This window comes from Phoca vitulina, unplaced genomic scaffold, assembly GCF_004348235.1.
Source record: "Phoca vitulina isolate PV1807 unplaced genomic scaffold, GSC_HSeal_1.0 scaffold36, whole genome shotgun sequence".
NCBI classification, from domain to species: Eukaryota; Metazoa; Chordata; class Mammalia; order Carnivora; family Phocidae; genus Phoca; species Phoca vitulina.
In genome coordinates, this window is record NW_022589739.1 from 18,807,343 (window position 1) to 18,834,047 (window position 26,705).

General features: G+C 48.5%; 1 protein-coding gene across 3 annotated transcripts in view; it reads right to left on the reverse strand.

Moving 5' to 3' along the window:
* Window positions 1-26,705, reverse strand: part of TENM4 (teneurin transmembrane protein 4) — a 1,359,030-nt gene that overhangs the window by 593,349 nt on the left and 738,976 nt on the right. For 2 of the 3 annotated variants that reach the window (XM_032427010.1, XM_032427011.1), the window contains exon 4: window positions 6,290-6,375. The exons of the other annotated variant lie outside the window; for it this stretch is intronic. The gene's annotated coding sequence lies outside the window, so the exon portion shown is untranslated. The remainder of the gene's footprint in view (window positions 1-6,289; window positions 6,376-26,705) is intronic. 3 annotated transcript variants of the gene reach the window in all.

Here is a 26,705-nt window from a genome sequence, read left to right on the forward strand (position 1 = left end):
GATCTCCTTTCCACTTGGCTTCCACTTCTCCTGTTAGACACAGCCCAGGCCAAGCAGGCCACCCAGGTCAACCCAAAGACCTTCCCACACTGTGCTTTTGCTTAGAGTCCCTGCTGCCTGAAGGCCTTCCCTGCCCATCGGGGGTCTATCCCACCCTCATGGTCCCCTCAAAGGCTTCCTTTGCTGCCAACCCAGTCTGGACCCCCGGTCCAAAGTAAACCCCCCTCGCCTGAAGTCCCCTAGCTCTTGGCTCATTTGTCTTTCATGGCACGTACTGTACTATGTGAAAAATGGTCACTTTCTTGTCTGTTTCTCATCCTGTCCCACTCGCTGCCAGAGTGAGGTTGGATTCTCAAACATCAGCCACACACTATGCGTGGGATTTATAAGGCACCGCTCTCCCAGCAGAATCCCAACACTGTGACTGAGAGCCATGAGGCGTGGCATTCCAGACTCAGAGCCCACTCAGCTGTATCTCTTTCTCCCATTCCCTGGAGCTCCTTCAAGTTCATGACTGCCTCCTGAGCCAGGCAGACGCCTCCTTTTGGGAAGGCGCCAGGTCTCATTCATCTCTGTCCCCATAACTCAGTGCTAGGTATGTAGTGAGTTTGGGGAAATATCTATTAACCATGGAAGAAATTAGGACACAATCTACTAAGCTAGTAAAAAAGAAAAAAAAAAAGTGGATGATAAGCTCCTTAAGGGCAGGGGCCCCACCTTACTTAGTTCTGTCTCTTCCCTTTAATGCTCTGGCTACAGCAGATGATCAGTGAAAGACAGGGGTTGCCCCGAACTGAAATATACTCAGGTCTTGACACTTAAAACACAGCATTAATCTCCGCAAGGCCTTAGACATTTTCCCCCCAGCCTTAGCAAAGTGAGGTTATATAAGTCAGCCAGAAGGTGAAGCAAAAAGACTCTGTTGACAATTTTAAGTGCCACAGAAATGGATAATTTTAATGGATGCAGTATTTCTACAGAAATAAAATACTATGATTGAGATAGAGGCCAAGCGTTTTACCACTGGATGATAGTGAAGTTTAATTTGAATCAATGAGGAAGGTCTACAAGTCAATTACCTTTCATTTCATTCCTGTGCCTTAAATGAAAGATTAGGGCCAGTCGCAAAAGTACCCTGGAAAGGAGCATTTGACGATGTATCTGTTCATACATCACCACTACCCCCACAAGCCTTCTGTATGCAATAGTCATATTGATTATCTCCTTGCATTTAAGTCAGTCTCGGTTTTAAGTTCACCGTGAGTTAAACAAACCAGTGAGGTTAGTGCCATTATCATTCCCATTTTACAGCTGAGAAAACTGAGTCACAGTGAATTCGTACATCTTGCCCAAAGTCACTCATAAATCTAGTAAGAACAGAGTTAGAATTTGAAATGAGATTTTTTTTTCCTGGCCCATGCCCTTGGCCTTTACACAAAACCAGACTCACATAGGCAACCAATGGAAAAAAGGCTCCTTCCTTGGGGGGAAGGAGTCTAAGCACATCGATCTGCATCCAGATACCTCAATGGCTTCTGTGTATCTCCAGAGAGGCAATTCCACCACTGTCTCTTAAATGCCACTTAAATAGGAAAATGCCTGAGAGTTAGCAATTTCTAGGCTCTGCCCATGGACTGTGAAGGGAAATGCTTCCAGGGCACAATTTAGGGAGTGAATGCTTCAGTGCACTTGATGACAGCCCCGTGACCTGACCAAGCCCCTCTGTCACCCTGAGGGACCCAGGGGTATGTAAGCATGGGGAGGTTATTTGAAAAGCTTCCTTAGCAAGATGTCTCTTCTCCTTGTTTGCTAGAAACCAAAACATTTGTCTTTCCGAACCATCCCAACACACAGCCAGAACTTCTGTCGCAGTGCCTCCAGCTCAGCGGTGATGGGGGAGACCTCCTCCGGGGTGTCTTCTCTTGGAAAAGTGAGACTTTCATTCATTCATCAAATATTTGCTAAGCTTCTCTGCTTTGCCACCCTCAGTCACAGGCAACACAGAACTTTGGTTTTGGTGGAGAGATGGCAAATTAAGTCATAAACAAACCCAGGGAGGGACAGGGGTAAGCAGACAGAGGACTTGTCTCTGTTGGGGAGAGGGGTGGTCAAGGAAGACTTCTCAGAGGAGGTGGCACTTGAATGAAGACATGGATAACTTCTCAGAAGAAGCCAGCCACGCAAAGACCTGGGGGCAGAACACCCTCAACAGCAGGAGAAGCGTAAAGCCTTGTGGCAGGAAGATGCTGGCTCTTTCCAGTAACAGGATGAAGACCAGTGTGTCGGAGGCCAGGTTAGCAGAGGAGGGGGGAGATGAGATCAGAAGTTGGCAGGGCAGGTAGAGTAGGCTGTGTGGGCCTCAGCGAGGAGTTTGGTTTTCATTCTGAGTGTTCTGGGAAGCCATGGGAAGGTTTCACAGAAAGGAGTGACAGCCGTTGATTTACATGTTTTAAAGATCTCTGCAGCTGCCAGGTAGGGAATGGATAGTAGAAGGGCACGCGGTGGGGGGGAGAGGGGGGCGCTGAGCAGAACCTGCTGAGTAAGAGATGAAAGTGGCTTAGGCTAGAATGGTAGAAATGGAAAGAAAAGGAAGTGGAGAGATTCGGGTAGCGGTGCGCTGATAAATGTTTAATGAGCAGCTCTCAGGGAAAATATAAAAAAAGCCCTATTGGCCAATTTCTGTGGTGTAAATACTCCCACCATGGCTGGTGGCTACGTGGCCTTGGTGAATGCAGACCTGGGAAGTGCTGTGCACGGTCAGCTCTGGCACGCTGGGCGGCCCACTGCGGACCCCGGGCCCTGTCCGTTCCCTGGCCTCCCTGGACGAAGAGTGTTGTGGTGCCCCCAGCTCCGCAGTGCTGGGCTGAGAGGCAGGTGGCTGTGGGGGAAGAGGCCAGCCCCAGGCTCTGGGCTCCCTGGGAGCTGGCCCAGTCCTCCCTGTCTCCTTCGCACCCAGCACTCGGCCTGGCGCATAGACAGAACTTCATAAAGAACAAATACAAGAATGAGTGACCTCAGTTTCCCTGTCTGTAGAAGCGAATGGTAATGCTCCCACTCTCTGAGGGTAATGGTGAGGAGCAAGTGGGACATCACAGCCACAGAGGCAAGAGCTAAGGGTCCCACAGGCATCCATCATGATTCTGTGACGCCTCACGACCCCATGTGACAGATGCAGAAATGGAGCTCAGAGCCATGAAGCCGTGTGTCCAATCCCATTTAGCTTACAGGGGGCAGAGCGGGGATTCACGGCCCGAGGCGGTCAGCCTGATGCTCTCAGCTGCTGGGCGGCCCCCGCCAAGGGCCACTTTCCACTTTCTCACCAGCAGCAGAAGCCACACAGGGTGGAGAGGACACCCCAGCCACCTGTGCTCTGCCAAGTCCTGAGGCTGAGACCACACGACTGAAGTGAGACTCTCACAGGAGGGCTGGGAACCAGATGTTTCCCTTGCCTGACCAGGATGGAGGGAAAGAGAGGCCTGCAGGGAGCAGAAGAGCACTGGCTCAGCCTGCTCAGGATGAATGATTCAGTGAGAGAAAGTGTAGGGATGGAAGCATAGCCACCATGTTGCCCCAACCGTGCTCTGCACAATGGCCAGTGTGTTCCCCCGGCGGAGACGGGCTGACCTGTCTCTGCCTGATAAATGGATTTTCTTTTTTATTCCTTTGCTTTCCCACGCTGATCGAGCTTCATGAGCCCAGGCCTTGGGGTCGGAGTCCCAAGGATGAACTCTGCTCTTGCTGCTCAGCAAGGAGCTCCTGTAAGCTCCCTGCGCCTCCACCTTCTCACTTATATAATGGGGGCACAATAGAGTCCTCACCTCAAAGGGCTGTGGTGAGGACAGAGGGGGCTTTCAGGATGGGTAAGGAGGAGAGCTAGGGTGCAAACCAGACCAAGAGGCCTTCCCTTGCTCCCATGTCTACTGCACACAGTGCAAGCTGCCTGAGAAGGAGGAGAAAAAAAAAAAAAAAACAGGAGGGGAAAATCCCATTGACTCATTTCTAAGTGTCATACAAATGTAAGTGACACATAAGTTCCCTCTCACCCTGGGAAGGCTATAAATTGCCAGATGCCAAACAGAGCCCAATGGCTCTGGTAAATCACAGCACTTCCTGCAACCATGGGGCAGGGAGTCTCGAGGGGGCTGAGGAGCTCAGCCTGCCTGCCCTCCACTCAGGGAGGGCCTGGCCACCCATGTCCTGCTCAGCCAGCCTCCTTTGCCACACAGTGGCTCCAGTTCCAGCAGCCTCTGCTGCTCATGTGGAGAGGACCCTTCTAAAATCATTGTCGCTGAGAAAACTTGTCAGGTTTTGGTGCTCGGGTGTATGACAGCAGAAACCCGATCAGCCTGGGAGGATGATTCACATTATACTAGGATGTGTTGCTTTAACAAAAATAGATGTCATTTGCTAAGCACGTACTCAGTGCCAGGCACAAATGTGATCTTCACACCGGTAAAGGAGGTTTGACTATTATCCCCTTTTTATAGCTGAAGAAACTGAGATCAGAGAGCTTAAGTAACTCACCAGGAGCAGCACAGCAAGTAAGCAGCCGAGCTGGGACATGACCCAAAGCAGCTCCACCCCCAGAATCAAACCTCAGCCACTACTTCGGGTTGCCTTTCCAGCTCCTGGAGCACGGGAGGTTTATTTGCAGGTTATAAGCTGGATTGCAAGGTTAGAAGCCCAGAATTTAACATAGAGGGCCGAGGGCACAAAGCAAATGTCTTCAGAGGCCAGAAAGCCGGTCCGGCCTCAGTTTCAAAGAGACGGCTGGAGGTGGCAGGGAGTGGGGCAAACTAGAGGCGGGCCCTGTCTCAGCTCCATGGGGCTGGGGGAAGATGACAGCTCAGCTGCCCTCTCTTCTATCTTCTTCTCAAAATAAGTTGAACAACCTGAACTTCCATGTGAAATCTCTAAACAAACAACAGGCCAACCTTATGCAGGCCCACCAAAATCCATCTAGGGGCCAACTGTGGCCACGGCGTAGCAGTTGGCAACCTCTGTTGTCACTTTACAGCGTATAGCCAATATTGTTGTGTCCCTGCTTAAATAGAGACTAAGAGCTTAGTAATTACTGAGTGCGGCAGACCTTGAACACACAGTGCCCGTCTCTGCTGTCCCAGCTCGGCATCTGCTGTCCCAGCTCGGCACCTGCCGTCTCAGCTCGCACACATCCTCCAGCGCTGGGGAGCTCACTCCTGTGACAGCAACCCAAATCATCTGTAAACAGTTCTAATCTTAAGAAACTCAGCTGCACTCCACCCTGCCTGTCCCACTCTGAAACTCTATAGTGTGCCCAATTCCCCTTCCAGATAACGGGATTTGCCAACCACCAACAGTGAGTATGGCAGGGGAACAGAGCAGAATTTTCACTGAATACTCCTAAGACAGTAAGCTCAGTGTTCAGAACCTAATACATATGTTTACACTGAGTGCTCAGAAGGGCACAGCGCAGAGGCCTCCCTATAGCTGTGAGTAACTGAGGTGCAGGGAGGCTGAGTACCATCCCAAGGTCACTGTTGGTTTATGATGCAGAGGGGATTTAAAACGAGGGCTCCCCAATTCTGTGGCCACTTTTCCATCCATCCGTCCGTCCACCCATCCGTCCACCCATCCATCCAATATTTTTTGAGAACTCACCATGTGTCAGGCCCTGCTCTGGAGACAGAAGGATACAACTTTCCCTCTACCATAGTACTTCCCATCATTTTTTTCAGGCTAAGACACCTGAGCTCTTTCATCTGATCTTTATGTAGGCAGTTTCCAGGTCCTTCTTCTTCCCTGACTTGTCGGTATGGACATGTGTCAACATCCCTATTACAGTTACCACCCAGAATGGAAGGTAATCTCTGAACAGAGGCTGGATGAGCATGTGGCTGGGAGTGTCCCCTCCCTGACTTGGGATCTCTCCTTTTATTGATGGAGCCTCTGCTCCTATCAGCTTTCCTGACAGCCTTCCCACAAGCAACTCTTCAACCAAAACCGTGAAAATTGTTTTCACAGTTGCAGCTACTAACCCATGTCTGGTCTTGGGATATTGAGTTTAAAGACCCAAGAAAAATGGAACTGTACCTAACATCTATTGAGCCAATTTTACATGCTAAACATCTTATAAACACTTAAAAATTTGGATTTCTCCTTCCATTTTACAGCAAGAGAAGTGAGGCTCAGAGAGGTGAAAAGACTTGCCTACATTTATCCAGCTAGGAAGTCGTGCAGCTGGGACACAAGTCCATGGCCGTCTGGCTCTAGGGCTTAGGTTTTTTCCTAAAGGGTTTCACATTCATACCTGGTAAATTTCCTCTCCGTTGAACAGGACTATTGCTTCGGACTGTTGTCCTTGATCCAATATCCTGGTGACACTTTCTGCCTTTCCTAGCACAAAGAATACTCCAAGTCAGCGACAGGTCCTGAGCACATCAACGCTGAGTACAGCAAACACCATTGATTACCTAACCGGGCTTGTGGCAGACAGTAAACAGAATGACGGTCCTAACACAAGCACCAGAACCAATGAGCGGATCCCAGCCAACTTCCAAGAAAAGAAGTGCTACTCAACAGGGGCATGGCTGACAGAGCCACAGGCTGCCCAGCAGGACTCAGCTGGACCTCAGTGTGTGCCCAGCTGGAGGGCCTCAACAATGTCTCTGAATGTGACTGCCCTAGGCCAGGTGCCAGGGGATGCCTACAGACCCACAGCGAGAGACACCAAAGAGTAACAATTACTATAGCCTCCAACTTAGAATCGCAGCCTCCAGGCTCCCTTCCCTGGCCCACTTTCCCTCTGTGCCCTGAGTACTTTCTAACCCAGGGCCCTGCTAAAAATCTTACCCCAGCTGCCCGTCACCTTCAGGGTAAACTTCCATCTTCATCCCATGCCATGAAGGGACCCGCAGGAGTTGGCCCTACCTGTCTCCAACCATCCCCAGAAACACTCTGTAGCTTAACATTTTCCAAGGTGGGTGCCAAAGAATCCTACTCTTAAAAGATGGTCTAAGTGTCCTGAGAAGTGAGTGAGTCTAGGAAATGTTGCAAACAATTCTATGATTTTGAAAAATCACAATAAACATTAGCATGCCGCCTTATGGCTGAAAAGTCCTATCATCAAAAGGTTTATTTCACTTTAAGCCTGAATTTCCTATTTGGTGACAGAACCCTGTATCGGAGTAACATCCATTCGACCCCAGGGGAGAGATTTTTTGATTAGTTAGTGATGTCACCGACTTTTCCCTGTTTCTTTTATGCCTTTAGCATACTGCATTAAGTCATACCTTCCACCAAATACCTTATTCTTCTTTTACCACCTACAAAACTCTTATTCACACTTCAAAGCCTGGTTCGACTTACAGCTCCTCTAAACATATTCCTGTAAACTCCTCTAAGGCTTGATTTTGTTCTTGCCTTGATGATAACACTTATCACAGGACTTGTTTCAAGCCTATCTCTCCCCAAAGATGGGAACCTGGTCTGATTCTTCTCGAGAAACACTAGTTTCTGGCCTAGTTCCTGGAACAGTGGTCCACGGTCATTGTGTGATGGGATGTATGGGTCCGTGAATGAATGATGAAGGGAATGAGTCCATATTCATGATAGTCACGTGGTTTGGCCCAGCCCAGCTGCAGAACCCTGCCGGGTATCTGGCCGCCATGACTGCGGGAAGCCCCCTCCCCTTGGCAAGGCAACATGATCTCAAGGCAATGGCTGCCACTCTCAAAGAGAGTCAACAGGTCATTTCAGGAAGATTCAAAATAGATGGCATCCTACTTTATCACTAGGCGTTGCTAGGAAACAGCTAGTTTGCTACAAGACAGGTTGATTAGCACTGCAGAGAAGACACAAACTAAGAAATGGCTGTATCTTCTCACCCTCCCCAAACCAGCCATGAGCATATTTGCATCCATTTCTTCTTCAGCTTAGGTGGAAAGGGAAAGTTTGAAGTCAGGATTAAAGACTTGCGAAGGCTTCTCAGAATATGGCAGTGACTCCGTAAGCACTGAGGCCACCAAGGGACATACTTCATTCCACCTCGGTCTTTCGCTTAGGGCCTTTATGCATCTTGCCCTGGAAGAAGTCTGGAGGAGACATGGTCTGGGAAAGCATATTGAGAGAGGAGGGAGCTCTAGTTGCTGACCACTCCCTCCCCTGATTCTCAGTTATAGAAACCCAGACTCATGCTACCTGGAAGATTGGGAGAGGCTTTCCAGGCTTTCAAAGGGTAAGTAAGAATCAATGGGATGAAGTCTGACAAGCAACAGACTGCTGGTTTCCTTTCCAGGCAGCAGTCCTAGGAGCCAGTTCCTCTAAGAAGTCCTCTTTGCTGACTCCTTGCCTAAACTCCCAAAGCAGTGTGCCAGGTGCCATCATGGGGATTATCACCAGTTTACAGATGAAGAACCTGAAGTTCAAAGTGATCACACCAGGAAGTAATTGGCAAGCCAGGACTTGAACCCAAGTCTGAATAACTTATGTGCTACGATATCAGCTAAATTTGAACTAAACAGGAAATAAACAAATGCAATTTTTTATCTTTGGATACTTTCCCCCTCGTGTATGGATGATTGTCTTGAGGGGCGAGAAGGAAGACTGGTTTGGTCCACAGATCCCCACACATGTAGTCATGGGATCTAGTTCCTCACCCCGCTCTGCCACTAACTAGTTAGGCTACCTTGAGGAAATCCCTATCCTCCTCTAGGCCTCTAGCTTCTGATCTGTTAAACAGGGATAACAAGAGCCACCCTGTATATTCACTTCCCTGGGTATTGGATGATAAGTGGAAAACAGATTTTAAAAGCATAACACATCAGGCGATATTCAGCACACAGTATGTGCTCAGAAAGAACTGGCTGGTTGAATGCTTGTAAGCTATTACTGCAATGCACTGAGGAGCCCAGAGAGGCCGGATTGGGGTCCCACTTGATTTCTACCATTTTGAGCAAATTACTTAATCTCTCTAAGCCTCATTACTTCCATCTGTAAAATGGGGATTATAATGCCCCCTTGATAATATTGTGATGAAGATACAGTAAGTAAGGAATGTAGAAATCCAGGCCCAATAGAGATGCAACATATTTCCATTTCTCTCCACCCTTCTTCCCTCTAGAACCACTGGAAGGCAAAAGCGGTCTGAGAGCTGTCTGTCATTCCTGCTGGACCGCTGCCCGGGAGGCCCCCAGCTGCTGGGATTGGCCAGTACGTGCGGCGGCACTTACTCAGTCGTGCCCAGCAGGATGAGACAGACTGTAATTTCCAAGGCTGAGCCCTAGCCCCACTCAGGGACACAGCATGGAGCCACTTTGAGAAATCCACATTCAAGGCACAGTCTCCCAAGGCCCCAGGGAAACGCAATAGCTGAGGAAACAAGGAGGTTACCAAGCTAATCGTTCCCCGATTAAAGCAACTGGCCTAAAGCCAGCCAAGCTAGCGTTTGCAAAAGTTTAAGTTCCGTCAGTAACCTATAGCGATCCTCACGCCTCACATCTGGGTAGCACCTTACAATTTACCAAAGGCCTCTACAAACAATATTCATTCAATAAGGCCTCACAGTGTACAGAGTCAGCATGCTAGGCATAAGCTTCATTAAATTGGTCAGGGCAGCCCCGAAGGAGCAGATGTGTACCAGATGTTTTATGGTGACTGCACACACCACTGCTACCTTCTAAGAGGAACTGTCCCACCTGCAGCCGGCCATGTTTTGTACCAGGTGACCTCATGTTTGATATCACATGACCAAGTCCCATCATGATCACAGCTGATTGGACCAGTGGTGGGCACCTGTCCTACGCGGGCCCAACCACTGGCTGTCTAGTAACCTGCAGTTTGTCTCACTTTGATTCCTCCTTGGAGGTTTGGGAACTGGATCTGGGGAACAGAGCCTGGGTAACTAGCAGAGGGTAGAAAAGCCAAAAGGAGTTACTAAGAGTTGTCAGGGTGGAGAAGGCCAGTATGGCCAGGACAGGACTAGGACTTTCCCAGTCAAAGCTTTATGGGACAACAGTCTATGAAAGAGCAAGGGAAATGGGTGGCCAGAGAGGAAAACAGAAGAGAAATGCAGAGAAAAGTAGGGCCAATAAGGAGAGACCACATGGATGCCTTTCTATTGGCAACATCCCATTTTGGGTTTCTGTGAGTCTCTGCTGCATTCGGGTTATTGCCTTTGGCCTCCCAAAGATCCCTGCTACCTTGTCACAAGACACTTTTGCCCTGAGTCAGCTTAAGTGGTCTCTGTTCCTTGCAATCCATGACTGTGAGCAGGACAGCACCAAGTAGGTACTGCTATCCTCACTCTGCCCACCGAGACCTGAGACACGGGGAAAAACTGACCTTTGCTGGCTTCTCAGAGCTTAGACCAGGGTTATCCTGACTCAGGGCCAGGGATGTCCTCAGAATACAAGCTCTGTTGTCTACTCCCTGAATCTCACTGCTTTTCAGGCTGCGTAACTATCCACCGATTCTCAGAGGAAAGAAAAGCTGGTACTTGGACAGATATTGTGACAATCTGTTTCTCATCTGTCTCTTCCACTAGAATGTGAGTGCTGAGAGTGTGGGGACAGTGTTATCTTGTTTACTGCTGCCTCCCCACAGCCTAGAAGAGGGCTGGCTACAGCACAGATGCTTAAAATTGTTTGCCGAATGAATGACTGAATCAATTGATCTATCCCAGGACTTTCTGGCCATGATGAGAACCAGGGAGTTTTGCTTATCCTCACCCACAGACAGCAGTAAGTGCTGCTCCATTTGAGATTCCAGATTCTTCTGGGGAAATTTTTCACTTCCTTCTCCCTTGGGAATTATTTGTGGAAAGCAGCTGCCATCAGCGTGGGTTCAATTCCCGGTCAGTGCCGGGACTGAGAGGCAGCAGAGGACCCTCACTTCCCTGGAGCGGGCTAGCCCCTGACTACCACCCAGACTGTGGACACAGCAGTTACTGCCACGGCATCGCCAACAAGTCACCTCGGCCCCCGCCCCAATCCCCACGTCAGGAAATGAATGACAGGGAGATTTGGCTGCTCTGGCAGGTGGAAAGTGGACTTGAAGCTCACTGTAACTATCTTTCTCTTGGCCCTGGCTCGGGGCTTCAGGGTCTCACAAAAGTAGCCCAAGCTATCATAAGTGGAGTATGGAATGAAAGAGGTTCAGGAATGGGATCTACGAAGACATGAACTCTAAATTTGCTGGATGACCTTGAACCAGTTGCTTGACATCCCTGAAACCAAAAGGTTTGAAGTCTGGTCAGAGCTGGCTTCTTGTCCCAGCTGAACCTGGGGCAAGTGGCTTAACTGAGCCCCCGTTTCCTCGACTCCAGGAGAATAATACCATCCAGCTGAGAATAACATCTGCCTACTCAGAGCATTCAAATGGGCTGTTGATTCAAGGCTAGCACAGAAGTCATGTTTACTCTGTGATGGACTCAGTTCATTTTGGGGCCATGGGCCCCCAGGCTGAGCCTTGAAGTGGGAGACGATAGAGACCAGTTTGCAACCCCTTGTCAAATCTCACACACAACACAGTAACAGTTGGAGCTCAGAGTGCTGGGAAGACCCAAGATAATCTGGTTTTCCCCAGATTTCAATGCCAAGATCAGGGGAGAGGCAGGAGGCCAAGTAGGAGAGAGACAGATGGGGCCGTCCTTGCCACCCCAGTCCATGATCCAACAGAGAAAAGCACACAAGGGTCAATGTGGTGCAAGTGCCCACTCACTAGCTGGGTAACATGGGACAAATCCACCCGCATTCTCTGAGCCTTGGTTCCCTCATCTACAGATCAGGCTAGGACACCTGCTCTATCTCCGTCAAAGCATTGCCCTGGAGGGGCCTAGCACCTGCTGTCTTCTACTCCACATTGCTCTCTGTCCCTGGGGTCTACTGAATACCTAACTGTGGAACCCTTCTTACACCGCCGTGAAACGCACATTATTATTTGACAAATGAAGAAGCTGAGATCCAGAGATACTGAGTAAACTACCAGGTCACGTGGTCGTGGAGTGAAGGCTATAACCCCAGGGAACAGGGGCAGGCGGGGGAAGAAATGAAAGAGCAAGAGAGGGACAAAATGGAAGGAAGTCAATACCCAAAAAGAAAGGTGGAAGAGAAAAGGAAGGAGGGGACAAGGGAGGAACAGGGGATGGAGTAGACAGAGCAAAGAAGGAGAATAAATCCCCCTCGTGCCAGGGGCCAGAGTGGACGTGGAGGGGAAGCTGGCAAGCTGCTCCTTGGGGTTGGGTGGGGGCTTCGAGGCGTCTCCCACCCCCAGTCCCAGGGCCTGAGGAAGTGACAGGTCAGCAGAGACATTCAGCTGAGCTACAAAAGCCTTCTGCCGGGGTGGCGAAAAAACATGAAAGGAGACTTCCTCAGGCTTTAAAAATTGCTGAAATACAGAGGCCGCCATGGAAGATGAAGTGTCCTACAAAGGAAGCTCCAAATGGAATCAATTTCCCTGGGCCGACTTTTATGCCCTATTATAAGAAATTGAAAAATTATTTCTGTGGGAATGTCGCTTTGCCGGTCCACCTCTTCAGAAGGTATTGAGAAGGGAAATGGTTTCCAATAAATGGGCACTGGGTCTCGTCCTCCCTCATGGGAGGTGATCCTCTGCTCTGTGGCTCGGGAGCCAGGGGAAGTGGGATCAGGGAGAGTTTGGGGGGCTATTCTGGGAGGGCTCGGGGACTGGAGGGAAAGGCAATGAAATGGAGACAAATGTGACAGCCCCGGGGACCACCAGGTCCTCAAGGCTAGACACACACACCACCCGGCTGGAACATGATACCCTTGAGGCTGGCTGGTCTGGGCTAGAGGGGAATGTCAGGATTCCCTGGACAGGATGTCACGTTGCAGGGAGGACTCCAGCAGCTGCTGTCGTACCACACATGTTGCTTCTAGGGTCACAGCATAAAAGGGCTGCCCACCCATTGTTCCCTCCCTCACACCCACGTTCCTGCCACCATGAACTTCTCACCTCTCCCTAAACATTGTAGGCTTTCTTTCCATGCCTTGGTGCCTTTGCTGGAGAACTTTCCTCTATCTGGAATGCCCTTTCCTGCAAGTCAGTCTGGCAAATTCCTACTCATTCTTCAAGAACCAGCTGAAATGTGCCTCCTTAGGGAGTCATCCCCGAACTCCCTCCCTGGGAAGGGTTTGTTCTCTGTCCCCTGCTACAGTGGCCTGAATGATGCCCCCCATAAATGCCCATTCCTAATTCCCCGAACCTAAGAGTATGTTACCTTACATGCAAAAGGGACTTCACAGATGTGAATAAGCTAAGGATCTTGAGATGGGGAGCTTATCCCGGATTCTACAGAGGTTCCCAGTATAATCACAAAGGTCTTTATAAGAGGAAGGCAGAAGGATCAGAGTTAGTGCGAAGAAATATGAAGAGGATACAAGGAAATATGGAGTGATACAAGGACGAGGCCAAGCCCAGGAATGCAGGTGCCTCTAGGAGACAACAAAGGTGAGGAAATGGAGTCTCTCTTCAGAGCCTCCAGAAGGAACCAGCCCTATGGACACCACGACTTTAGTCCAATGAGGCTGATTCTGGATTTCTGACCTCCAGAACTGTTACATAATAAATGTTTGTTGTTTTAAGCCACTCAGTATGTGGTGACGTGTTGCAACAGCGGTAGAAAACTAATGCACCTGGGCAGGGTCTGTGGTCCCTCCCCTGGGCTCCGGGGAACCCCAGGTTCACACGGCGGCTCATGTGGCGGGCCTGTTCTATGTGGACACAGGGATTGACTCACTTCACTTTACCACAGCCTGCCAGGAAGGTATTATTATCCCCATTTTACAGATGAAGAAATGAAAGCCCAGAGAGATGAAGCCACTAGCCAAGAGAAAATGGCACGCGTAATACATGACGGAGCTGGAACTTGAAACCAGGACGTACGTATACGGCACCTCTATGTTGAAGAGTTGGTCTCTTCCACCATTAAGTAGGGTTACAAGGTAGATGTTGGACTGTCTCTGGGTCCCAGTGCCTGGTCCAGGCCTGGTTTAAGTGAGCCTCCGACATTCAGGAAACACATGAATTGGGGCCTTCCTGATCCCACCCAAGAGCTATTTTTATATAGTGAGCCCTGATGTGTGGAGGATGGCGAAAATGGAATGTCTGTCCTTGGAAAGTAAAACTTCTAATGAAATGAGTTCATCTGCAACGTTAACATAAAGCCCTTTATTGTATATTTTCTAGAAGCTTTCCTTTTGGGCAGCATGGTAAAGTGGAAGGAACCTGGGATTTAGAGTCCAGAGAGCTCTGGGTGGCTTGCCACAGAGGTATGCCCCTAAACGTCCATTTCTTCATCTCTATGATGGATACAGTAATCCCCCGGCCAGGGGTGGCTCTGGTGCGGAGAAATGCAGAGGGGTGCATATAAACGCTGTTCCCATCCTCCAAGTCTCACAACAAAGCCGTGCAGCAGAAGGTCTTACTCCCATCACAGATGCGGAAACTGAGCCCCCAGGCTGCAACAGCTCTCCATTACAACATATAAGGTCGTCTGACCTAAGTACCACGGGAGCTGTCCAAGCTAGGTACCTCCAGAATGCAGAGGTGACAAAGGTCATCTTGGGCTGGGATGACGAGACACTTTCCCAGAGAAGCCAGCCTGTGACTGTTGAAGCAAGGTGTGACTTTGATGGGGCGTGGAGAGAGGAGGGCTCTGGGGAAGTAGGGCAAAGGCCATGGGGTCCTGTAAGACCTGGGAGCCGGGTTCAAGTGGTCAAGGGGCGGAGATGGTGGAGAGGGCGGAGTGGTCACAGGGTTCAAGTGGTCAAGGGGCAGAGATGGTGGAGAGGGAGGGAGGGAGCTGGGTGGGTATGTGGGGGGACCAGAGGAACACTCCACTTGGAAATAAAGAGCTTGGGGGCCTCTAGCCATCTTTTGTCTGACTAGGAACTGAAAGTCCGAGGAGCAGCCAGCCCTGGCTACACACAAGAATCATCTGGAGACTCTTTAAAATTCCAGTGCCCACGCTATGCTCTGGTCCAATTAACTCAAAGTCCTCAAGGATGGGACCTAGGCACTGTTCTGTATTTGTCAGAGGTCCTCGGGTGATTCCAAAGAACAACCAAGGCTGAGAAGCACCACTCTAGGCCTTGGGTCCAGGGCCAGGATGCCATGCTGGGGTCATCTGGACTCCAACTTGTCTAGTTACTTTCAGCCCAGTGATGTTCAAATGTGTCCCTTCCCCCTGCCCATTCCCTGGAGCCTGTAGCTTAGCCTGAATGCGATACTTCACTTCCTGTGCTTGGCCTGAACCAGGCCTATGATTCCAACTGTTTCATCTACCCTGTGCCAAGGTTTGGTGGCCCTGCCTCAAGGTGACCCCATTTGATAGGGGCTGGAGACAGGTGAGCTCCTGAGGCCTCCCCACTCCCAGCTTACCTCCAGCATGACTAACTGTGGCCAACCCCTAGCTTGAGTGGCCCGGGGACATGGGATTGGAATGGGGTGCTTCTTCCTACTGGCCCATGGAGAAAGAAAGAAATGGTATTTACTTAGCCCTTGCTTTGTGCCCACATTGCACTATGGGCATTATATGCCCTCTAGTTAATCTATCCTTCTTAGACCTTATGAAGCAGGTGTTTGGAATCATCCTATTCTACACCTGAAAAACAAGGGCTCTGGGAAGTGAAGTGACTCAGCCTAAGGTTTCACAAATGGGAAATGTTAGAGCTGGGTCTCACCCCCAGGTCCGCTGACTCTAGAGCCCGAGCTTTAACGCTTAGAGTTTCTGTTTCCCACCTGTGAAGTGGGGATAACAGCATTTCCTCCTTCATTAGGGTGATTGTAAGCATTAAAGAAGTAGCACGTGAATCCTATATAAAGCAGCAAATAGGGTGTTCAGAACTCAGCTGATGCTTAATAAAAATGGCCCTGATTCACCTTTTAAAAAAGGACTCCAGGGGTACCGGGGTGGCTCAGTTGGTTAAGTGTACGACTTTTGATCTCAGCTCAGATCTTGATCTCAGGATCGTGAGTTCAAGCCCTGTATGGGGTCCCACACTAGGCATGGAGCCTATTTAAGAAAAAAAAAAAAAGGATTATAAGCTAATGTGTAGGTGTTTTGAAGACATCGCAGAGCCAAATTTAAAGAAAAAAAGTGGGTCGAAACCAGAGCATTCTTTTTGCTCCCCCCATCTCCACTTTGATTCCTTATTCTCCATGCTCTCTGAAAAACGAATGAGCTTGTTACCAGTGCTAACTAGCTCTTGTTCTGGCACCCAATCCACAAGATGTCTAGGGTCAGCTATTGGGGGTCCTCAGGATGAAGGCTTGAGACCCGAGGCAGGGCTATGTCCCAGGCCAATGGGGGGGTCCGCCAGGGCTGGCGTCCCCTCAGTGGCAGAGAGAACACCTGTGAGACCCTGGACATCCCAGACACTGCCCAGCTGCATTCACAGAGGTGCTGCTTTTAGTGTTTATCGTTTTTGTCTGTCAATATTTTCTTCCTATTTTAAGCCAGTCTCCTACCAGTGGGGCATCCGAGAGCCCACAATGAGGAAATGTGTTACAAATGTTCCCAGGCCTTGGACAGAGCCTGGCTCAGAGTAGGCACCTAATAAATATTTGTCAAAAGAATGTACATGTGAAAACTTACTCTAAGTCTCCAAATTTCCAGACTGAGTGCCTGTGAGTTTTTCGGCCATTACTCACATGAGTGGCAATGGGGGCTGCTCAGAGCATGAAGCTTCCATGAACCTGAGACCAAAGAAGACATGTCTCCTCCCCAAAGCCTGGGGGAGATCAGGTCATGACTCCAGGAAAGAAAGTCTGACCTGGGCACGCAGGTCGGTCCTGGGGCAGAAGGGGACAGAGTTAGGGTAATACCAGGGAATAGAAGGACAGGGACCTGCAAGAAGGTCTCACTCATACACATGCTGCTACCCCACCTGAGCTTGCTACACCTATGGAGCTTTCTGGAACAGATTGCAGGGCAGGGCTGTAGTTAGACACCCAGAGGTGACACCCACAGTTAGACTGGCCATGGTGGAGTCTTTGAAGAGCAAACTTATCTTGGACCAACACTCAAGAGTGCAGACCATGTTGAGAGTATCAGAATCCTTCTCTACCTTCTCCCATCCCAACTTGGCCCTTCCTTTTGACCCTTCCAGAATAGCAATATTTCATTTTTCTAAGAAAAACCATCAGCCCAAGACAGGAAACAGAATAGACAGGCCACCTTCCCAATTCTACCTAAATTTTCTACCTAAATTACCAAGACAAATATTTCAGGAAACTATACTTGGCTGGAATGGTCGGGTAATTCATTTTATTTACCATCTAAATGCACTTGAGAGCTGAGATAGATTCATTCAAGTTGCCGCTTCTTAGTCGGATGCAATTCACAGTAGAAATTGCTGCCATCCGAAGCTTCCATAACTTCCAAAGGGTAATGGATTTTTTTCAGCCCATCTTTCTTCCCTGCTCATATTTGCTTGAGGATTCCAAATGGATTCTATTTACTGTAATTACTGTTCTAACTGCAGCTCACTTGCAATGCATCAGGTTAATGTTAACAAGATACCAAGCTGATGCTGGTAATGTGTATTCATTGTTCAAACTCTTTACCCACCCCCTTTGGTGTTGTCTCAATTCTATTTTCTGAACCCAAAGGGGAAGGAGCAAAGCCAAGTAACACAGATGGTTTTTTTCTCTATCTCATTCTTCTCTAATGCCATGGGCTTTTTTCTCAATGGATATTCGTTGTTTTGGGGTTTCCCTACCCATGTATTTACATGGCATTATTATAAATGTGCTTTGTTTAAATACTGATTTACATGCTTACCTTCTCAAATATTTTCACGTTATTAGTGTCATTAAATTTCATGTTATTATTTGATTATTAATGATAAGAGTAACATCCACAAAGGTTCTGACAATTTTCAAGACACATTTCTCCTATGTGTCTCTGTAAGAAGAGAAATTCATGGTCCAGTGTATCAAGGGTCTTCGTCTCTCAATTATTGGGTAGTTTCAGATTACTAATTTGTGTCTATGGGAAAACTACACACTTCAGAGCAGGGAAGACTAAGACTTCAAATTCCAGCTTCATCACTTCTTAGCTATATAAGCTTAGGTGAGCTTAACACTCAGATTTTCAATTTCTTCATCTATAAAAGGAGAAAACTAATACTAAATTAATCACATGTTGTTGGGAAGTTCCCTGCCCACAGTAGGTGCTTAAATAATATGTTATTATTATATCCTATCAGTAATTCCAATTACACAACCAGATTTTAGGACCACAGCACACACAGGTATGAATGTACTTTAGCGTGGTCAATTTAGGACTTTCAAATGGCCTTAGTGAGCTGCAAGGATCTCAGAAATGAAATCCTTACTATTCAAAGTGCATTTAAAAAAAAAAAAAACAGGGGCACCTGGGTGGCTCAGATGGTTGGGCGTCTGCCTTCTGCTCGGGTCGTGGTCCTGGGGTCCTGGGATCGAGCCCCGCATTGGGCTCCCTGCTCGGCGGGAAGCCTGCTTCTCCCTCTCCCTCTCCCCCTGCTTGTGTTCCCTCTCTCACTGTGTATCTCTCTGTCAAATAAGTAAATAGAATCTTAAAAAAAAAAAAAAACAGCAATATGGGGGTGCCTGGGTGGCTCATTTGGTTAAGTGTTTGACTTTTGATTTTGGCTCAGGTCACGATCTCAGGGTCATGAGTCTGAGCCCTGAGTTGGGCTCTGCACTCAGCAGGGAGTCTGCTCCAGATTCTGTCTCTCCCTCTGACTCTCCTCCTGCCTGTGCTCTCTCTCTAAATAAATAAATAAAATCTTAAGAAAACAAACCAGCAATATCAGCCTCATCTCAGAAATTCTTAAAATGCAGGTTCTCAGGGGCACCTGGGTGGCTCAGTTGGTTAAGCGTCTGCCTTCGGCTCAGGTCATGATCCTGGGATTGATCCTGGTGTGGGGCTCCCTGCTCAGTGGGAAGCCTGCTTCTCCCTCCCCCTGCTCTTGCACTCTCTCTCTCCCTCTAAAATAAATAAACAAAATCTTAAAAAAAAAATGCAGACTCTCAGATCCTTCCCCAAGGGGGAAAAAAAAAAGTCTAATTATAACTCCATGGAATTGATAGAAAAAGAGCTTGTCCCTCCAAAGTGTCCTGACTACATAGCTTCAGTCTGAAGGATATAATAGAGGCCAAGAGGAGACATTCCCAAATAAAACCCCTAGGTCCAGTCTAGCTTATCCCATTATGCGAACTTGTGTAATCCTCCAGGGAACATTTTACCCTCTCCCCAATAGTGATGATCATTAGGCATGAGGAAAACAAACATCATTTGATTCAGGTCTGAGACATACCGCTTTGACATGTCAGGCAGTCACCCTCCAAGTCTGGGTAATCTCTTCTCCTTCCACCTAGCTTGCCTCACAGCTTGTCCCTGTTCCCAAAGCCAAATTCTTAGTCAGCTCCGGTCATTAGGGAGAGGCAAAAGAGAACTGGTGTTGGAATTTTAAAAAATCACCTTCTCTTCCTGTCTCTTGGTAACTTTCTTGGGAAAACCACTTAAACACGGACAGCATCACTTTCTTATCTATAAAATGGACATAATACCATTTCCCCTGACTGCTGTAGGGATGAAGTTGAAGAGCTCATAAAATAAAGCATCTGAAAGTGATTTGCAGTCATGGAACCATGGGATGCTGGTTGAACAAATGTGGAAGAGCCCTGTGATCCCTGCTTCCTCCTGGGCCCCGAGCCCTGATCTCATGATTGTTCTCGTCTGTTTTCTCTCATTCTTCTTCCTGGCCCTCTCCCACCGAGCCACCAGCCTTTGCGGAGGTCTCCATCCCCACACAGGCCCCCTGAAAGCCCCATCCTGGGTTTTAGTCTCTCCCCTTTCAGACCAATTTGCTCATCACTTGGGATGGCTCTTTCTTAGAAACTGCCCTTTCTTCTCCAAAGTCAGAGGCGGCTTTAGCAAGGGATGGGGGGCGCTTTGGCCTCCATAAACCTCCATTAGTCTCCGCTCTAGCCCGCCCTCTGTAAATGTGCTATCCAAGTCAAAAGTGTGCGTGCTGTGCACGTGAACCTTCCAGGCCGGTCCTCCAGCCCTCTGGCCTCACCCCCAGCCCATCACAATGGTGCCTCTCCACTGGTCCTACAGAGAGATGTTAGAGCCACCTGTCCCAAACCCTCATGACTTCCCGTCCATTTTCTGAACAACCATTGAAGAAGCTCTTAGTATGCCTATACCTGAGGACGGGGAGGTAACACTGACTTTAATGCATTCTTCCTCACAATAAACTCAAAGGTAATGCAAGGGACCAGCTTGACTGACTGACTTGAGAGCCAGGGTTCTTGTCTTCACTGAAGGAGGTATGCGGGGATGGGAGCTGGTCTCAGTGCCTCCCCTAAGGAGGAAGTCACTGTCACGGCACTTGGGCATTACACTGTTTGCAGGTGGGTCCTGGAAAGACAGCCATACTTTCCAGACACCTGTGTGACCTTTGGCAAGTTTCTTCTCTGCTCCTCAGCTCCTGGGGCCCTGTGCTTCTCTCAACCTCTGTCTCCCTGGCCATAAAAAAGGAAACTTACCTTCAGGTTGGTGTGAAGCTTAAATGAGGTAAACCCAAGTGAAAGGCAGCTGGAAAAATGTGCCATATATGAGATGTTTAATTATTGCTATTCCCTGCACGTCCCTTGACCAGGCCTCAAGGGGCCCCCGCCTTCCCAGGGTACCTGAACAAAACCATATTTTGGGCTTTTATTTTTTCCAAGATTGTATTTATTTATTTATTTGAGGGAGACAGAGCACGTGCACGCACGAGTGGGGAGGGAGGGGCAGAGAGGGAGAAGGAGAGAATCTCAAGCAGACTCCGCCCTGAGCACGGGGCTCAATCTCAGGATCCTGAGATCATGACCTGAGCCAAAACCAAGAGTCAGACCTTAACCAACTGAGCCACCCAGGTGCGCCGCCCCCCCATTTTTTGAGCTTTTTGTACCCAACTGTAGTCATCGATCTTGAACAGAGTCATTCGCTTATGTAAGAAATATGTATTGACTATCTCTCCTGTTCTGATATAACGTTACATGCTAAGGATATAAAGCTGGGCAATGGTAATGGTCTCTGATCGCAGGGAGGCCCCTAGACCCTAACAGCAAGCACTGTCTCTCCAGAAACTTCCAACTCAGCAGAATCTCCTTCACTGACATCTGACACCAAAGCAGAGGGATCATGCAAGATGCCTTAGAGCCAGAAGGAGGGGTCAGCTAACGACGGCAGTTGGAATCTGGTTCCATCACTTGCTAGCTCTGACTGTTCTGGACTTGGTGTTTGTGTGCCCCCCCTCCCCACCAAAATTCATATGTTAAAGGCCTAACACCCGATGTGAGGGTATTTGGAGATGAGGGCTCTGGGAGATAATTGGACTTAGATTAAGTCATGAAGTGGGACCTGAATGTCAGGATTAAAGGTCTCATAAAAAGAGGAGGAGAGAGAGATGTCTCTCTTCATCTGCTGGCACAGAAAAAAATGCCATGTGAGGACACAGCAAGAAGGTGGCCATGTGCAAGCCAGGAACAGAACCCTCACGAGAAACTGAAGCGGCCAACACCTTGATTTTGGACTTCCCAGTTTCCAGAATTATGAGAAATAAGTTTCTGCCGTTTAAGCCACCATATGGCATTTTGTTATGTTATGTTAGTCAGCCAAAGCTGACTAATACAGGGACCTTAATTACTTTTCTCCATATGCCTCAGTTTTCTTACCTGGAAAGGGGGACTAATTACAACCCTATCTCACAGGGTGCAAGTGAAGATTAGATGAAATAATATAAAATGCTTAAAACAGGGGCTTGCTCAATACAGAGTAGTGATTATTCTCAATATGTCCAACTAAAAATGCAAACCATGGGAGGATAGAGCTGGAAGGGATCTTGTCAGCTCCCTCACTAAATGGAGGAAATGAAGCTTAGAGGGGCAGGGTCTGTCTTCCCAGGCTCACAGTGAGGGAGAAATCTAGCCCGGGGGCTCTGACCCCCGCTCCGGGTCTATCCCGCTCTCGGGCCCAGCAAAGTCTCCCTGTCCCTCCTCATCACCCGCCTCAGCACTGACACTTAGCACACCCACTTGAAATTGTCACCTCTCTCACGTGGTGAGTGGCCCCTGTGTGAGGTTGCTAGGAGATGAGGATCCATCACTGAATTCTGCACCTGGAAATTCTCTTAAATTAGGTTGTCAGAATTCTTTGAAGAAAACCCAAATAGAAAAAAAAATTCTCACTCATGTTTGCCTTGAAAAATGCCGTGGGAAGAGTCAGAGCTGTGCTAGCATGTGAGGCACGTTTATAATAATAGCCAAACCCCTTTCGCTGGTTTTACCCTTTCTGGTTTGCAAACCACATTTCCACAGACTGTTGACCTGAGTCCCCTCATTCATTCATTCATTCATGCATTCATTCATTCATTCATGCATAAATACAAATTTTGCCCCTTCCATGCACCAGGCACTATTACAGGTGCCAAGGGTTTAGCAGTGAATAAGACAGAAACCTGTGCCTTCGTAGGGTTTACACTCGAGCCGGGAAGACAGATAATATATAAGTAAATTAATAAATAACATGTTTTCAGATACTGGCAAGTATTATGAATTTAAAAATAAAGCTTGAGGGGCACCTGGGTAGCTCAGTTGGTTTAAACGTCCGACTCTTGATTTTGGCTCAAATCACAATCTCAGGGTCCTGCGATTGAGCCCCACATCAGGCTCCCCACTCAGCAGGGAGTCTGCATGAGATTCTCTCTCTCCATCTCCCTCTGTCCCCTTACCCCCAGCTCATGCGCATGTGCATGCTCTCTCTTTCTCTCTCAAAAAAAAAATAAATAAAGCTGGAGAAGGAGAGAGTTGGGGGAGCTGTTTTCAGTGGCCAGGAAAGCCTTCTCTGAGATGTGTTCTGGATTGTTAATATTGTTGAATGATTGAGTGGACCCTCATTTTATAGAAATGGAAATATGGTCCAGACCCATATCAGTTATGCAGAAGAGCAGGAAAGAACACATTTTCTGTCCACCCTGGCCTGTGACAATGCCAAGGCTCATGTCTGGATCCATGAAGCCAGACCCAGGGACGAGGGAAACTCAGATGGCGTGGAGATCAAGATCCCATGTCCTACCCAATCACACCGCCAGTATCACTGAGTGCCAAGCTCTGGCCGGGGCACTAGGACTAAAGAGATGGAGCAGATGTGGTCCCTGCCCTCAGGGAACTTCCAGGCTAGGGAGGAATGTAAAACAAGTTCACGGATAACCCTGCGTCTCATTAGAAAGCATGTGTCTGTCTACACAGGTCCTTCAGAATGGGGCTGCCTCTCCAGCACACACTAAGTAAAAGCACTCTAATCTCCTAGATTTTCTCTTCTCTTTAATCAACTAACATGAATTAAATGCTAACTCCACATTGACCACTGTTAGGGATCACCTGGACACTGGGCATGTCTTTGTCACCCAGCACCTCTACTGCTGACACCCTACTCCATGGGAGAACCTGTGGGCTGGAATATTGTAATGCTTGTCCCTTGCCCATGACCATCATGCCCTTTCAGCACGTTTCCAACAGAGCAGCCTGAATGACCCTATTGAAACTTCTGTCAATCATCTGCTTAGAACCCTCCAAAGGTCCCCAACTCATTCAGAGTAAAATTAGATCTTTACATTGGCCTACAAGATCCTACATGATCTGCCCCCATCTTACCTCATTTCCTTCTTCCTACTTTCCTTGCTTCCTTCCTTTTGCCACACTCACCTCCTTGCTTTCTTCCCATGCACCAGGCACAGGCCCACCTGCCTGGAACATTCTTCCTACAGGTTATTCACAAGACTTGCTCCCTTACCCCCTTCAGGTCTTTGTTCCAGTTGCACCCTATTCTGATTTGCAGCCTCCACCCCACGCCATGCCCACATTCCTCAGTCCTTGCTTTTCTGTCGTTTATCACCCCATCACATATGGTATAACTTCCTCACCTATGTTGCCTGCTGTCTGTCTTCCCTTACTAGAATGCAAGCTCCAGGAGGACAGAGATTTTTGTCTGATTTGTCTTGTCTTTATCCCAATGGCCAGGGACACTGGCAGGCATACAGAATCACAAATCACTTTCCCTACCACCAAGCCTGTTTCTCCTCGGATATCCCTTTCTTCTGTTAATGGCATGCTCACCTACACCATCACCCCCTGGCTCTGAGCAATAGTTCAAGGAGCCTGGACTGGAGCTGCAGAGAGGACAACCCTATGCATCTGCCATGGGAACAAAGGAGAACCTGGAAGACACCCTCAAATCCAAACTGAACTTGAGCCTTCTAATCTGTAAAATCAAGATAATAGTACCTATTTCATAGAATGAGATAACATGGATACAGTTTCCAGGAAAAAATCCGTGTCACATAGCAGATGCCTAAGAAAACATAATTCAGCTGGCACTGAATTCTAGATAGTCTTGCTCCTGAATATCTCCCAAACACATCAACTTCTCACCCTCCTTCCCAGCCCTGCTGCCGCCAGGGTCAATCAGAGGGCTGGAGGGAGCAGGGCTTGAAGGAGCAGGGAGCACCCAGGGTAGGAGAGGCTTATGGCAAAGGGTGACCCAGACGGCCAGCAGCCATTTGCTTTTAGCTCAATTCCCAACCCAAACACCATCTGCAGTTGTGGGTACAAGGAGTCAGACCACAGCTTTCTAGGGCACAGAGCCCCAGGCTCCCACGGAACCGCGGGTGACCTCCTCCCTCGGGTCTCCCCTGCCCCACTCACGCCCAGTCCCCCACTAAATAGCCCCTCTCTCCAAATGGCCTCCTCACACCGCTGCCCGGGGACATGTGTGGGATGGGAGAGCCACACAGCATGACTGTCTGCAGCTAATTGATTTGTACGAATGGATGACAGCAGGTTGTGCAGCCCCCACGGAAGATTAGGGGCGGGTGGTTCCAGGCGGACGGGGAGAGTGGGGGCGGGGCGGACACCTGTCTCCTGTTCTCTCTGAGGGCTGCTAGCTAGTCCCACAGCAGCCTCCATTCTGGCTCTGAGAGCTCTTTCCAGCGGGGAGAAAGGAGAGAGAGAAGGAAGGGATGGAAGAGGGAATGGAGAGAAGGAGCATGAGGGAGCTAAGCAGACAGCAGGAGGCAGAGGAAAGAACAGACCTACAACAGATTTACCACCATGCACCAAACTCAAGTGCCCCATGAAGACGTAGGAAGGAAAAAGACAATGCAAGGGAAAGAGAGGATGATGGGAGCCCCCTGCAGATGGGTATCCCCTTTGGCCAGGCAGCAGTGTACGAACAAGAACAGTCCCTAAATATTGGGATAAACCCATCTCTGAATTAGGGGGTTGGTGAAGGGGAAGGGACGTGGAGCTCTGCGGGCCCTAAATACCTTTACACGACTGGGGAGAAAAGCAAGCAGTAGGCACCATGAAGACGCAGAGGAGCTCTGTCCGCCATGAGTGAGAGCGCCACACATCTCCCTCCCTGGGCCAGATCATCTCTGACATTCCATGACCTTATTTTTCAGTTTGATTTAGTTTAAATTTGTTTTCTTTGGGGGTTTTCCTTCCCTTCAAATCTATCTGATAAAACAGATTTTACAGGGAAGGCTTCTGGTTGATGATTTGGAGAGAGAGAGAGCTTCATTGTGATGGTCAAGCCCGGGAAGGTGTTCTGACCTAAGCAATCTCACTCTGGACAGACTTGTAAGGGGGAAAAATAGCCTTCGCCTTGAACCTGACATAGCCGACTCGGTGAATTGCCTGACTTCCTAAGTCTCATCTGTCACTCCACAAACATGCCATCCTGGAGCTGTGACGACCTCTAATGCATCACGGTTCATAAATGAGTCTGATGTGCCTCCTGGTACATGAGAAACACATAATCAACCAGGCAAATCAGAAATGCTGTAAAAATGGCTTATAGCTTATGGACCTACTGCCAAGAAAAGCTACAAAGGAAATACTCATGATCCACTGGCCGGAGATGTGCAATTAAAGTAAAAGAACAAGAAAAATTAAAGTGGTGGGTGGGGGGAAGGAGCGGACAGTGCAGTACAGAGGCGGGCAGCACGGGCTGGCAAACTCTGGCCTGGGGGCAGACCCGGCTAGCTGGGTTTGTGAATAAAGTTTTATCGGCACAGGGCCACGACCATTTGTTTACACACCATCTATGGCTGCCTTCCTCTACAAGGCAGAGTCGAGCACTTGTGACAAACTGTGTGACCTGTAAAACCTAAAATATTTATCATATTGGGCCTTTATAGAAGTTAGCTCCGGGATACAACACAGATCCCCACTTTTTGTTCACAGAGGCTAAATCCAGGGCCTGTTTTTCATTTTCTGTGTGACTCTGGTTTTTCCACGTACATAATGGGTTTATAATGACTATCTCCCAGACTGAGAAGTTAAAAAAAAAAAAAAAGGTGACATAAAAGCCCTTTACACTCTGCTTGGCACATCAGAAGCTCTCATCAAATAGCATCTTTGTGTTATCAACATTATGTTACCTTAGCAGCATAGCATTATATTATGCTATTTCCGAGAAACAGGTAAGTTCAGGGAAGGTAAGGCTGGTTGACAAACTGTACCCAGGGTCTTGATAAATAAATCCCAGGGAATCTCGAAGGAAGCTAAGGGAAATGGACAGCTAGTGAATGGTACTCTCTGGCAAGTTCCTATTATTTCAACTCAGATTCTCATAAGAACTTGGTGCCATTCCACCAGGGAGGATGTTG